Below are 15,883 nucleotides of genomic sequence, written 5' to 3' on the forward strand. Positions count from 1 at the left end.
ATTGTATTGTGTGTGAATCATGAAATGAAATGAGCAAGTGGAGTGATAAGTGTTGTTATGTCATTTCAGATCTTCGATGGGCATAATGGATCAGCGGCAGCTCTATATTCAAAGGAAAATCTACTGAAAGATATTATGAGTGCCATGCCAACAGGTTTGAGTAGAGAAGACTGGTTATCAACGTTGCCAAGAGCCATGGTCGCAGGCTTTGTCAAAACTGACAAAGAATTTCAGGTCAAAGGTATATAGATATATGCCTGTGGATGTTCCATTAATATTTTGTTAGTTACATGTCTTGTATATCTTTACTGGTGGCGCTTCCTATCCTTCTCGTTCTGATATCTGTTGGTTTTACCAGAACAAACATCGGGAACCATCGTTACTTTTGTGATAATAGATGGCTGGACAGTCACGATAGCATCTGTAGGTGATTCTCGCTGCATTCTTGAATCACCTAGAGGGTTGGTTTCTCTTTTAACTGCTGATCACAGAGTTGAGGCAAATCTTGAAGAGTAATATTCTTGCCACGATGCAAAACAAACCATGACCCTTTGTGCTATACAAGTGTCTGTATTCCTTTGGTCGATTGATTGTGGAAACCAGTCTTTGTTTAGCCAGTTTATTGTTTCAAGCTCTTGATTTGTATTGATATATGATACTGTAGGAGAGAGCGCATGATGGCCAGTGGTGGTGAGATTGGTAGATTGAATACTGTTGGTGGAGCCGAGAATCTGCACAATCTTTTGTGGGATATATAGACATAAAGAAGTAAATTTACATACTACAATAAAGGCTCATAAAACTTGACCGTGCTTCTTTTGTGCAAATTTATGATTGCAAGAAGGTCATCAAATTCTCCCTTTTATCTACCATCGGCCTAATACCAGGCATATTCAGTTGGACGACAATGGACACTGTTCTTCCAGTTCGAGTAGAGTTGGATGGCTCTGCCTTAAAAAAGTTGATGAGAGCTCAGATGGAAGTGTCTCGGACAATGGAGATCAACAGCAAGGAACTTTTGTGGCATTAAATGGAGATCTTGACATGGAATTAGATAAGCTACTCAGAGCCTCTGCATATATATTGGGTGCCAGTCATTATACTATATTGTATAAGTCAGTTATGGAAGATGGGCTGACTTTTGCAGTAAGGCGACTTGGTGATGGTGGTTTGGAAAGGTACAAGGATTTTGAAGCAAAAGCTAAAGCAATCGGTAGGGTTAAACATCCCAACATTGTTCGCCTTCGAGCTTTCTATTGGGGTATAGAGGAAAAACTGTTGGTTTATGACTACATTCCACATGGAAGCTTGGAAAATGCCTATTATGGTGGGTTCTCTTGTTCTCTTTTTTCCATTTCATGTATATCTGCAGGAAATCTCGTTCAATTCGTTTCTGCAGGGTTTTTTTTTATTTTTTTTACAAAGATAGCCCTTCAATCGCTTGCATATTATGAGTTTCTTATGGATTCCACAATCTCCCCTGTTTAGCTACTGTTGGTAATCACACGCCTGCATATTATGAGTTCCTTATGGATTCCACACTTTTCACCTGTTTAGCTACTGCTGGTAACCACTAGATATTCAATGGCATTTGATCCCGAGACCTCCTTGAGTATTTGCACTATAGCATCTTCTAACCAAGCTAATCCTTGGGGCTATCTTTGCTAGATTGTTATCAACTAACCTTGGTGGCATTTGATATTATAGTGAATTTTCATTTGCTATTATTCCAAATAGTCTGCAGGCTTATTCAGAAGTATCCCACTAGCTTGGTAATTGCACAAGTCCCTGAAATTGAAGCCATCACTAGTAAGGTTGATTTGTCCATGCCTTTTAGAATGACCGTGTATGAAATTGTAGACCTTGAAAGTCTTTTCTATATTTTTTGAAGGATACAAAAACCAGGAATAAGAAAATGAAGGAAAGTGAAAGTTGCAGGTTGTTTATTCCTTTGGGGTTATTTTTCTGGAGATTCTTACTAGGAAGCCACCTTCAGATAAGGATTTTGTAGCATGGGGGAAAAACTTTGTTGATGACAAGCATCGCCTTTTGCGCATCATAGATCCTACGCTTCGGCCAGAGGTTGAAGGAAGGGAATAAATCTCAGTGTCTATGGGGATTGCATTGAATTGTGCTTCTGCTTCCCCTCAAAAGAGACCATCAATGAAGGAGGTATTGCATTTTTTAGAAAAAATGCCATCATCCACAACCGATAAACCAATTCTTTCTTCCTATGTAGCATCCTTGCTTTGACATAAGTTGGATAGAGATGAGGACTTACACCCACATTCCATGTTCAACTACTCTACTTAGACATTGACATAACTCATATAGACACCTCTATGATTGGGACTCAGCAACAAACAAACTCTACTGTCAACTCAGTTGCTTATGAAATGGCCAGAGTCTTCTTAAAAAATTCAATATTTCTATAGTTGAGGATTGTAGCAAAGCTCAGGGATCAAACTTAACTCCATGCTTATGAGGCATCCGCGTTCTCACAGTTTACTTGCAGCGCATTGTCAGTTTTAATGGGAAGGTGATATATGGTGTATTATTGTTGTAGTGGTAGGAGATGGATTTTAATTGCTGGTTGGACCAAAAGAAATTGATGCAAATCAATATTGAAAATTAGATTTAATTGTTCAGTTATAGTTTTCATATACAAAGAAGAAACTGCTCTTTTTTCAGGTTAGAATATATATAGATATATATATATATATATATATATATATATATATATATATATATATATATATATATATATATATATATATATATATATATATATATATATATATATATATATAGATATATACATGTTCATCTCAGCAACAAATGATAATTTATCAAACATGCTACACAACTTCCTTCATAAGCCTTCTTAGGAAGACCATGGAATAAGAAAAGTGACCCTGTGCTTGTATTTGTATCTTATTCTACATAACATCTTCTTACTTAGCTGGAGAACAATTGGCTGCAGTATTTATATCAGTTTCTGTGGAATGTTTCTGCTGTTATATATTGAACAGGTCCATTATACCATATTCCTGGTAAGCCATATTTTATTGATGACTGCATTAATTACTTCAGTTTGGAGACTGAACACATCATAATGATCAATTAATTACATTACAGTATTGGGATATTGTGTTACATCATAACAATAGTTTCTGAGTCGGTAGGCATGGCGGCCCTATGATGCTTGCAGTTTAGCGAGGAGGGAGAGAAGATGATGCCGGTGAAGACGAAGCCGGCGAACGAGAATGGAAACGGGGTCGTGTACGGGAAGAAAGGTCTGATGGTGCCCTTGGCGGAACTTCTGAAGCGCGGGCTCAAAAATGAGAAGATCGAGAAGCCGACTATTCGACATGGCAAGGCAGGCCAAAGCAAGAAAGGAGAGGAATTCACTCTTATGAAATTGGAATGCCAAAAAATTCCAGGGGACGGGTCCTCTACCTTCGTTGTTTTTACGGTATGCTCTGCTTATCCTCTTGTAGCAATTTTTTTAGAAATTTTCTGTTTATTTTGTTTTGTTTAGCTTATGGTTTAGGTTCCTCGGCTGTCGGTCTTTATTTATTGTTTACCAATTAAATATTAGGGGTTTCTTTGTGCGAGAAAAGAGATTTGAACTCGTACCTCATGCATAACTAAATAGTATTTCACTGTGGGAAAACACAAGGGTTGAGGGGGGTCATAAAAGAAGTGAATTTGGTTTGCGATGTCTAATTTTCAGGGCTTTGTTCTTCGGAATTTTGTCAGTTGTTGATTTATTAGGACGAAGAAATAAAACGAGCCCTTAAATGCATTTAGGCACATATTTTTTTTCCCATCTTTGAAAATTGCATTGTATTGTGTGTGAATCATGAAATGAAATGAGAAAGTGGAGTGATAAATGTTGTTATGTCATTTCAGATCTTCTATGGGCATAATGGATCAGCGGCAGCTCTATATTCAAAGGAAAATCTACTGAAAGATATTATGAGTGCCATGCCAACAGGTTTGACTAGAGAAGACTGGTTATCAGCATTGCCAAGAGCCATGGTCGCAGGCTTTGTCAAAACCGACAAAAAATTTCAGGTCAAAGGTATATAGATATATGCCTGTGGATGTGCCATTAATATTTTGTTAGCTGCATGTCTTGTATATCTTTACTAGTGGTGCTTCCTATCCTTCTCGTTCTGATATCTGTTGGTTTTACCAGAACAAACATCGAGAACCACCGTTACTTTTGTGATAATAGATGGTTGGATAGTAACGGTAGCATCTGTAATTGATTCTCGCTGCATTCTTGAATCGCCTGGAGAGTTGGTTTCTCTTTTAACTGCTGATCACAGGCTTGAGGCCAATCTTGAAGAGTAAGATTCTTGCCATGATGCAGAACAAACCATGACCCTCTGTGCTATACGAGTGTCTGTATTCCTTTGGTCGGTTGATTGTGGAAACCAGTCTTTGTTTAGCCAGTTTATTGTTTCAAGCTCTTGATTTGTATTGATATATGATACTGTAGGAGAGAACGCATAATGGACAGTGGTGGTGATATTGGTAGATTGAATAATGTTGGTGGAGCGGAGGAAGGAATCTGCACAATCTTTTGTGGGATATATAGACATAAAGAAGTAAATTTACATACTACAATAAAGGTTCATGAAACTTGACCGTGCTTCTTTTGTGCAAATTTATGATTGCTGGTCACAATCGGATGTTTTTATCTTCGCTAAAGTGCATCATATGTGTTCGTTTTAGCTTTGATGAGTTTATAAGCATCAAAGTTATTTACATATGGTGTACCATTCTGCTACAAAATGGCCTATCCTAGACTTACACTTGCAGTTTCTTTCGTAGAAGTACTAGTAATTTAAAGATTACTGTGCTTAAATTTTATCTACGAAATTGATGCAAATCATTATTAACTAGTTATTGATAATTTTGCCCACTGAGTTCCCTGAGGTCGAGTATAATGCTTCCCTTGCTTATCGAAGAGTATTGCTTATCAAAGAGTATTGATTCCTGTTCAATTTCAACATTCTGGATAACCAAATCCAATTCTCTCTAATCATTGCAAAAGGGAGTCCATTATCATGTAGGGTTTGAATTGTTATTCTCCTCTTGTTGCATGCTAATCTTGATCATCTCGTTCAGCGTCTAAGGTTCTTAGTGGCCTATCCTTTTCAGATTGTTTCACATTAACATTGACTAACACTATATCTCTCCAATCGTGCAGGAAGGTCATCAAACTCTCCCTTTTATCTGCCATGGTTGGCCAGGATTAAAATTGCAAAGGGAGTAGCCAGAAGCCTGACTTATTTACATGAAAGGAAGTTTTTTCATGGAAATATTAAGCCAAGCAACATCCTTCTAGGCTTTGACATGGAGCCATACATAGCAGATTTTGGGCTAGAAAAGCTACTGGACACTGCCAATGTCAAGTATAGTAGCTCTGCTATCCACCTAAGGAACCTTGAAGGGATATTTTCAGGGAGCAAACGCTCCATTGGCTCCCGCGATAGCCTGCAAACAACACTTGATCTGCTGGGCAGTTCAGGCACATCCAAGAACTTTGTATCTCCTTACCTGGCCCCAGAGGCATTGAAAACTCTCAAACCCAACCAAAAGTGGGATGTTTATTCCTTTGGCGTTATTTTTCTGGAGATTCTTACTGGGAAGCCGCCTTCAGATAAGGATTTTTCAGAATGGGGTCAAAACTTTGTTGATGACAAGCATCGCCTTTTGCACATCATAAATCCTCACCATTTGAAAAACTTATCATTTCTTTATCCACTCACTATATGAGTTCCATTGGGAGTGTAGAGCCTTACAACAATAATATATTAGTGCAATTTTCAAAATTTCATATAATCTACTAATTATCAACACTAAACTCTTTATAAATGAAGTTGAAACACTAAAAAACGATGCCTGCCTTTTAATTTAAAAGAGAATTATCATGGTAAATTGGTATAAGAATATTAGTAGAAAAAATCACCTAGTTATAAGCCTAAATATTGGCAAAGGCTAATTCTTCATGTGGCATAATCAATTAACCATGTGATCTTGTTACATGATGCAAAAAAAATGGCCCATGGATCCTAATACTTTTTAAGGTTCTTTTTCAATTCAATAGGCTTTTCTTCTTCTTCTTCTTTCTGAGATGGTAAAGATAATGACTCAAGAATGACTCTAAGCTTACTAGATAACCAAATTCTCAACATACCTTGCAATTTCCACACTAGCCACTTACGGATTTTCAAACATCAATGTTTAGATAATAAATAATGGATGGGCATAAAAAAAACATAGACATTAACACCAAAAATAATAATAATCACATAAACCTACTGAGAAAGCGAAAACACATAAGATATCATCTTCACATTGGATACTTTAGAGAAAGGCAATCTTGAGTACCACGATCAAATAAAGAAACACCAGACTACGGGAGAAGTGAGTGTTAATTTTTAAAATTTTGATATAAACATTGGATTTCAAGAGAAATTGCAATTAACAATGTACAAATTACGAAATAAATAATTACCAATTAAACTTTTAAGTCATGTTTTAAAGGTGCAATTAAGTTCACCTTTCATCTTGTCATTCACTTGATGGACACTGAATATTAAATATAAGATAAATATATAGGAGTAGCATGTGAGTGTCAGTTTTATAAAGAATATTATTAAAAAAATATAGATAGTTAGTTTCATTTTAAAGGGTTATAAATATGAGTTATAAATACAAGACTTAAAAGGTTGTACATATTTGAAGTGTTGTAAATATGAGTTATTAATTGTTTTTACTCAAAACCTAATAAATAGCAATTTAGCAATTCCTTTTTAATTGAGTGGCTCAAATTCATGTTTCTTTAGGTTGAAGGTAAACCCACTAAAGTGGAAAAAATTGTGATGCCAATAATTAGAGGGATTGTCATCATGGGGTGATAAGAAATTTAATATTCCAAGAAGAGGAGGTAGTAGTAAACTCTGAATAAATTAGTAATGCAACAACATAAATGTTTGCAACAAATTTAGAGAGATCCACCTTGTTGAATAATGCACACACCAGATGGATAATGGATTTCCGCACTTTATGCCTTACGACATTTTTTTTGCAACATCTGGTGCAAATGCTAGTTATTAATTTAACAATTAAATTATGATAAATTTTCTATTTTCCTCTTATTTAAAAATAATAATAAAACTTTTAAAACCACTTCTTACGACCAACTAGAGGCAAAGGAAAGTTGTACCTGACCAAATATCAAATAGAAGAAAATAAGATATAATCAATTATGATATGATAAAGACCACCAAACGCCTCGACACAAATTGCGGTGCCGTCCAAAACGTCGTTTCGGATTGTCTCCCGGGCCACAAGATATGTAATATTTGCCTTCTAGAAGCACCAATATAGAACACCATCTTTCACGTGTGGTTTTGTCGATATCTTTTGTTATGGCTTGGATTTTAACACGCAACACTATATTCTTCATTGGCTTAAAAAAAGGCATCTTCCAAAAAAATTATGAATGAAATACTATCATAAATTCGAAAAGGTTTATGCAGGCTTATGGAAAGTGAAATAGCGAATCTATTGTGTATTGTTTTTTATTCAACCTAACTTTAGACAAATAATTAAAAAATATATTTTAATATTTATTTTATATTAAAAAATTAATTATTTTATTTTATTTTATTAATGTGTGTTTTTTATTTTTAAAATGATAAATTTTTCCTGATTTGATATATATTATTTAAATAAATATTAATAACAAAAATATTTCAATATGAATTATAAATAAAACACTATATTCATATTAAATAAATATTTCAATATCATATATATATGATGATGAGATTAAAAATAATTTATATGATTTTAAAAAGGTAAAATATTATTTGTAATTTTTTAAAAAAATATTTTTAGGTTGGAAGTGTAAGAGAAGTGATCTAAAATCACCATAATTTTGGTGAAGTAAAATGTTAAAGAGTTTGGTAGTGTAATAAATATTTTAAAATTTAGATTTACTCTGTGTATATGATGCACAATCTAAAAGAGTATTTTTCATCTTCAACCCTCATAGTGCTACAAAAATGACAAACTATTTCATCCTAAGGGGTTTTAGGAATTGACCAACCCAATTTCACTATAGAGCTCATGAGAATTTCTTCTTATTTTAGCCATGTTTACTTTTTTCTTTACACTAGTCAAGAGAATAGACACTTTTGATTTTCAAGATTTGGATTGATCACCTCCTTATAATGGAATTATTTCATTTTTTTCCCTCTAACTCCTTATCCCACCACAATTTCTACTTAAGGTTTGAGGTAATAATAGTTTTAATGTTATCTTTATTTTGCAAAATGATCTCTTCCTTTATCCTCCAATGTTCTAAGCAAAATTGATTGTCCTTATCTCATCCCCACATGAGTTGCACATGGTTTTGGATAGAATGGAGATCAATTTTAGAAAGCATCTTGCCTACATGTTTTTTAACCTCTTCTTATACATTAAATACATAGTGATAGCCATGCTCCACATCTTCTCTTGAGGTTAACCTTGTTGAACAAACCCAAAAGGGGCGTCTTCAAAAGTTTACCAAGGGAGTTGATTCCCTTTAGTAGTCTCTTTAATGCATAATATTTAATGTAGGAGAATCTACATAGTTAGGAAGTTATGTTGATGTGTCCTTAGAGAGACAAATGTAGCTAACTGTTAGGATGAAGAGACATCTAGTTTCTAGAAGACAAACATAAGTTGTTGGATTAAGAAAGTTGTTTTTTAACAACCTCCATTTTGTAAAAGAGGTATTTAGCTAAGAGGGCAACTTGCCACGAAGGATGCTTGAGAGGGAGTAATTGGTCCAATCATTGTACAATTGGACCAAATGTACTAAGTTGTTTGTTAATGAAAATTCGGTGAGGCTCCTCTGCCCATTATGTGTTTGCTTATGTAAGTTTATGTTAACCCTCAGTAATGAGGAAAAATTCTTGAATCCTCCCATATTTGTAATATTTACCCATTATAATCAACTGAAAGGATAGTATGTCCAAAAAGGCCTTAGTGTGTAATGCAACTCAATAAAAATATGTACTTATATGTTATGTGGTTACGTGTGCTCATGTGAATAAGTTCTGTGTAAATTTTGTGTATGTGTATTTGAGTGAGTGTTATAGGTCTAAAGTCATGAAGAAACCATGTAAACAATAGAGGGAAGGATCCTTGGTTAATCATTGTATGGATGACCATAAGCATAGTCTATCCAAAGAGGCCTTAGTGTGTAATGCAACTCAATAAAAATATGAACTTATATGTTATGTGCTTACGTGTGCCTATATGCATAAGCTCTCTGTAAATTTTGTGTGTGTATTTGAGTGAGTGTTGTGGGTCTAAAGTCATGAAGAAACCATGTAAACAATAGAGGGAAGGATGCCTTGTTGATCATTGTAAAGATCAACGGTGATCCATTGAGAGGATAGTATGTGAGTAGAATGACTATTGTGGATTGGATAGGCCAAGATCAGGTAGTCAATTAATGGACCTAAGATAACAAAGAAATCTTCGTTACCGTCTATGTCCCTCGACCTTTGTGCTGTCAGAAATTTTGTTCAGTGTCAAAACCCAAGTGGGCCAATCCAAGATCCGATGGGCCAATCTGTCTGGATGAAAATTTTATGTCACATCTTATGCCGTCTCTTAGGATTTTAGGGGATCACAACTATTCTGGAAGTCGAGATAAAGCGAGGAGTGTTGATCCGAGAGTCTCAACGCCCATATAACTGGTTAGCAACTTTAGGTTTAAGCGGTTCTATGCATTGCTACCGCCACCACCTGTGAGTAGAGGGAAGTGTTGAAGGCTGTAAGCACGACGAGTGGTGGGTGGTCCCGTCACCTAACGGGTCCGATGAAACATTCATGTCGGCTGGTTTTTCATCTACCACCACCACCTAATTAGAAAAGCATCAAAGTTGAAGATTGGTATCGTGAGGGGGTGTTATACCTAGTTGTTTTGACGAATGCACAAGGGCCCCCGCGAGATATCTCTGTCATCCATGTAGAGTGGTTTCTCCACGGGCCCCTACCATGAGTTAACTTTTGCTCATGGTGAACTCTCTTGGTAAGAGGTGAACCCCATTGTAAGAGGTGAGTCATTGATTGGCTAATGTGTTATCATCACCATTTGAAGTTGCATTGCATAAGTATCGAGGAGGGATGACGCACATCTGGTTTGAAGAAAGCACATACAACTCAGGGAGTATCTAGTAGTGGGAAAGGTGTGAAGCAACATGAAAGTCTGAATCCTTGGTTCTCGATTAAAGTTAGCTAGCTGAACACATCCGACATAGGTCCCACATTTGGGACATTTCCAGTCATCAAGGCGGATATAGTTATTTGGTTGCAAACAACACATCCAACGTAGGTCTTACAAGTTGGATAAAAAAAATTGGTAAGAAAAAAAATCTATTTTAATAGGAGTAGTTTACGGAGGTAGAGGAATTGCCTATGATTAGAATCCGGGTAAAAATATATTAAAAATCTTATAGAGGCAATGCTTGAATCATGTTTTTTATGGTGGCAATGGATTGAGCACCATTAAAAACCTCTAGAACACCTAAAATTATGATGTTTGACAACTTTTACTTAGATTCACAAAAATCCAAGTAAAAAGAGAGTACTTTTTCTCATGTTTTCCGTACATTGTCTCTTAGATATACTATATGTGACAATGTCTATTTCCCCATACTTCTTATACAAAAATTTTGCTAAATTCCTATACAAAAATCTTTATTTCATATATTCCTATCTTATCTATAACGAGTGTATCACAATTCTATTTCTCCACAAAAATTGAAAGAAGTGCCTTTCTAAGAACTTGATCTTCTGCACTTCCACCAACGTATGTCAAAAAACACTTTTACAACAAAATCTGAAGAATTTCTAATTGGTGTTAATAAACCAGCATTCATAAGTCCTCCATGTACAAATGTCGCAAAATGGTACTTACCTGTTTCTGAGTCGATCGCCCTCATTAATAGAAGGTCAATAATCTGGTTATGCTCTCTGTAGATGTGTGTATATGTGATGCGTTGGAAGGTGGAATATATGGTTCTGATGCACCTCATCTAGTTGGACAAGATGCGTGGGCTAAATAGTGTGTGATATTTGACCCAATCTATAATACTCTTTGGATATCCAAGAATGGTGATATTTTCCAATCCCAACCATTTAGCAAATTTGAGGACACCCCAAAGCGCAATGATCTCAACTCTACTATTTGTCCCCTATCCTCCTTGCCTACTAGAAGTGATAGTAACTCCTTGGCTCTAAAGAAATGACAACACCACATCCACATCTTCTCTATTAACTAGCTCTGTCAAAATAATCAATGGGGAAGATCCCCTTAATGTTCTTGTGTGCCCACCTCCTTGTTTTTATCATTATCCTCTTAGGTCCAATCTCAGAAAAATAATTGATGGACTTCAGTATCACCTCCCAAACCACCAGCCTCTTTTGTTCAAGAATCCATGCATTTCAGCTATGCCATATTGCCCAAATGACGTAAAATGAGAGAGTACAAAAATCAGACATGTCCTTAAACTATGTGATAAATAAGCTTTCCATTCTATGGTGTGTGCTCAATCAACCTAGATTAAGAAAAGTCTCCACCCCTGTCCACACCTCCCTCAAAAACGTGCAACTAATGAATTTGTAGTTTGCCTCCTCATCTTGCATCCTACACATAGAGCATATACCTGGGCCTTGGAAGTCTCTACCCTGCAAAATATCCCATGTAAGTACTCTTTTGTGTATGGCCAACCACCCAAAAAAAAAGGAGTTTCTTTGGTATCTCCCACCCCCACATTGCCTTGAACCATGATTTGAAATTTAAAAAAAAATGTCATCAGAATATACTTGTATATATCATTTACTTTTGGGAATCATTCCTTTGTTGGGCCTTCCCATTGTAACCTGTCTACTCCTAAACCAATGAATGTACTAGATGCATATAGGTTTGTGATAAAATCTTACCATTCTATGGCCAAATTGGCAGTCAGTCCAATTGTTGTAGCCCCCACCCAAGTCAGATGTGTAGTGAGTTGATTGTTCCTACATGCGATATGTGAACAATTGATGATACCCTTTACGTGTAATGAGAATAAGAGAGCAGTCGATGATCTGGATTTAAACAGGAATGCAACAAATTACAAAGATAACCATAAATATAGAGATGCAGCAGAAATAATACTTCATTTCATTAGTGTAAAAGACTGAAATATGCTTACAAACAGAAATGAAAATAAACTAGCTTGGGTGATGGTAGCTTATCTCTGAGGAGAGATGTGGTAGCTACATGCCTCTAAACTGTCTTACAATGAGGCTTGAACGCCTATTTATTGTTGAGAAACAATGGAGAACCCTAAACATCCAAAAACCTAACCCTAGGAGATGAAGCACCAAACTAAGGGCCCCATTTTGGGTAAACTGGTACATCAACTTCCCGGGGTTGTAACTTTGCCTACGGTCTCTGTTTGACGTGCAAAATACCTTGTTAGAAAGATTTATCTAAGGACTACAACTTTAGTAAGAGTAACATCAGTCCATGGACCCACGTTTCTCCCAATTTTCCCAAAAAATGTCATTTAGGGCCTCAAAACGGCTCTAGAAGTTCAGGACCAAAAAATTGCTAAAAATAGTAAACTATGCTACAATTAAGGAAACTGAAAAAATGGAGAAAAAAAAGGTGGGGCTCCAAGTGGAATTGGTGGATGGCAACCAATATCCACTTGGACCATTCCTCCCCCCTTAGGAATAAATGGTCCCCATTATGTTGAGTTCCTCCATGAGATGAGGAAACTTTTGTTGAACTTGGTCCTTGGTGAGCCACCTGCTTTAGTGAAGGAGTTGGCCTGCTTTGACAACTCGATACATTTGGATCTTCTGCTAGCGAGTGTGCCTGATCTGGGTGTCCATGATCTGATCAATTGCAGCTTGTTCTATGCAATTTGGACTTAAATCTGTAGGTGTGAGTTGTTCTACAATGTCGGATGTGTCTAGTAATAGTGGGAAGTATGGCCGAAGGCAATCCATATTGAACACTGGGTGCAAGCCAAGGAATGGGGGAATGTTGAGCTCAAATGCATTGTCTCCCATAGCCTTTGTAATGGTTAAAGACAATATCATAGTGGTCTGAGTTTTCGATAAGCTCCGGTAAGGCACTCCTTTTGAAAATGCAACCAGACTTTGTCACCCACCTGAAACTTGTGTGGCACCCGATGTTGATCATGTCGCTACTTGTACTTGGCATTTGATTTCTCCAAAATGTTGTGGACCTATTGGAGGATATGTTGGATGTGCTCAATGAAGCTATTTGGCTTATCTATTTCAGACTGGACATGAGCCGAATATGCTTGAGTAGCTACAAATGGCATGGCCACATCAATGGGACATAATGGCTAGAATCCCAAGCCCACCTAAAAAGGTCTCTAGCCAGTCGAGCTGTGGAGAGCCCAGTTATAGGTGTGCTGAACATAGGGGAGGCTCTCATCCCATGTACGTTGATGCTTTTGGTTGCACATGTGCAAAATGTGTATGATCATCATGTTGACAACCTCTTTCTCGCCATCAGTTTGGGAATGGAAGGCTGTGGACTTAGTGAGATTGGTGTCCAGCATCGACCAGAGACTCAACCAAAACGTACTGAGGAACCTGTTGCCCCAATTTGAGATGATAGACTATGGGATCCCAAAGTGTATCCACACTCGTTCAAAGAAGAGTTTAGTAGTGGCTTCTACTATGGTATTCTTCTTGCAGGCCTCCATAATGGCCATCTTCGATAACCTGTCAACGACCACAAAGCACAGTCATTTCCATGCTTAGTAGAAGGAAGGCATGAGATGTAATCCATGGAGATGGATTCGCAAGGTAGACTAGGGGTAGGCAGCGAAGTATAGAGGCCTTGCTTCTTGATGTTTGGTTTGGAAATGACACAGGCAGTGCAGGATCTGATGTACTTCCCGACATCCTGTCGAAGATTCAGACAATAGAAATACTTTTGTAGTACTGCCACCATTTTCTCAACATCGAAATGCCCAACAGATTGACTATAGCGTGCTTCCCAAATCATCTTGGCACGCTTGCTTGAAGGAACAAAAAGGTGACCTAGGTGGCATAAAAGGGCATCTCGGAGGTGAAAATCTGGAACATGTTGATCCTCCAAGAGTTTCTGGTATGTGTGGCCGAATTCTGGGTTGCTTTTGTGGAGAAGTGATCAATCAGAATTCTTGTGCCCACAAGAGTTGAGCATGGTGGTTAATGCCATCATCGGTGGTCAACTGAGGCAATTTGCAACATTATTGGTGCTGCCCTTCTTATACTTGATATTCAAATGGAATTGTTGTAGGTATGTGGACCACTTCTGATGGTGATCATTCTGTAACTTCCCATGGGTTCATATGAACTGCAAGGGCGGTGGTCTGTGTGGATAGCCGTTTCCTTCCCCAAAATCTAATGCTTCCATTGCAGTAGGCTTGCACAATGGAATACATCTCATTGTCATAATTGGGATACTTTTGGACTATGTCTAAAAGTGTCTCACTGTGATATTCCACTGGATGCCCATGTTGAGTAATGACTACCGCAATAGCATAGTCAGAGGAATATGCCTCGATCTCAAATGGTTGTTGCAAGTCTGGTAATGTGAGCACTGGTGCTGAGCAAAGGCAATGTTTCAACCCTGTGAATGCCTTTTGTTGAGATTCAGACCAAAATATTTTTTCTTTCGCTCCTCCCTTGGTGACTTGACTCAAGGGCCAAGTGATATGAGAAAATCCCAACACGAACCTGCAGTAGAAGTTGGAAAGACCCAAAAAGTTGCGGAGCTCTGTCAGAGTGGTTGGAGATGGAAAATCCCGAATGACTTGGATCTTGGATGGATACACATGCACCCCTGTTCATCAATAATGTATCCTAGATACTAGACTTGGGTCATGCCAAAAGTGCATTTCTCCAAATTGGCACATAACTTATGTTGCCACAATGTTTGGAAAACCTGTAGGATGTGGTGGAGGTGCTCTTCCCAAATCTGGTTGAAGATCAAGATGTCATCCAAGTATGCCACTACAAATGAGTTGGTGAATGGCCACAAGATGTCATCCATTAGCCTCATGAAGGTTGCAGGAGCATTGGTCAACCCAAAAGGCATAACCAACCATTTGAAAAGGCCCTCCTTGGCTTTGAAGGCAGTCTTCCACACATCGAAGGGTTCAATTGGTACCTGGTAATATCTTGACTTCAAATCGATCTTTGCTAAAATATTTTCCTCCCTTCAGTTGGTCTAAAAGGTTATCAATCCATGGGATTGGGTACCTATTCTGGATAGTGATCTTGTTTAGCACACAATAGTCAATATAGAGTCTCCAAGTCCCATCCTTCTTTTGTACCAACACTATCGAGCTCCCCCAGGGCGATGAACTCGGTCGGATGTGACCTTTTTGCAGCAGCTCCTGAACCTGCCTCTTGATTTCATCGTTCTCTAGAATGGAGTGTCGATAGATTGGTCCATTGGGCAACGGCACACCTTGGGTCAGATCGATGGAGTGCTTGACCTAAAAGTGTAGAGGAACCCCTGCAGGGGAGGTGAAGATGTCCTCATACTCCTCCATGACCTTGTCCATTTGTAGTTGTCGTGCGGAGGGGCCCTGTATGGAGGTTGTGGCCACCGTCTTCTTCTTTCCTTGAGGGCGTATTATCAGGAAAAAAAATTCCCGGTTTTGGAAATGAGCTTACTGCACTGTTTTGCAGTAACCAAAGAGATGGCAGTAGGCGGTGCTACCTCTAGTATCTTGTACAAATTATTTCCCAAAGTAACAACAATAGCACGAGGCTT

Source organism: Pinus tabuliformis, chromosome 1_1 (assembly GCF_031772625.1).
Source record: "Pinus tabuliformis cultivar Carrire ecotype Pingquan chromosome 1_1, CPIR1, whole genome shotgun sequence".
Lineage (NCBI taxonomy): Eukaryota > Viridiplantae > Streptophyta > Pinopsida > Pinales > Pinaceae > Pinus > Pinus tabuliformis.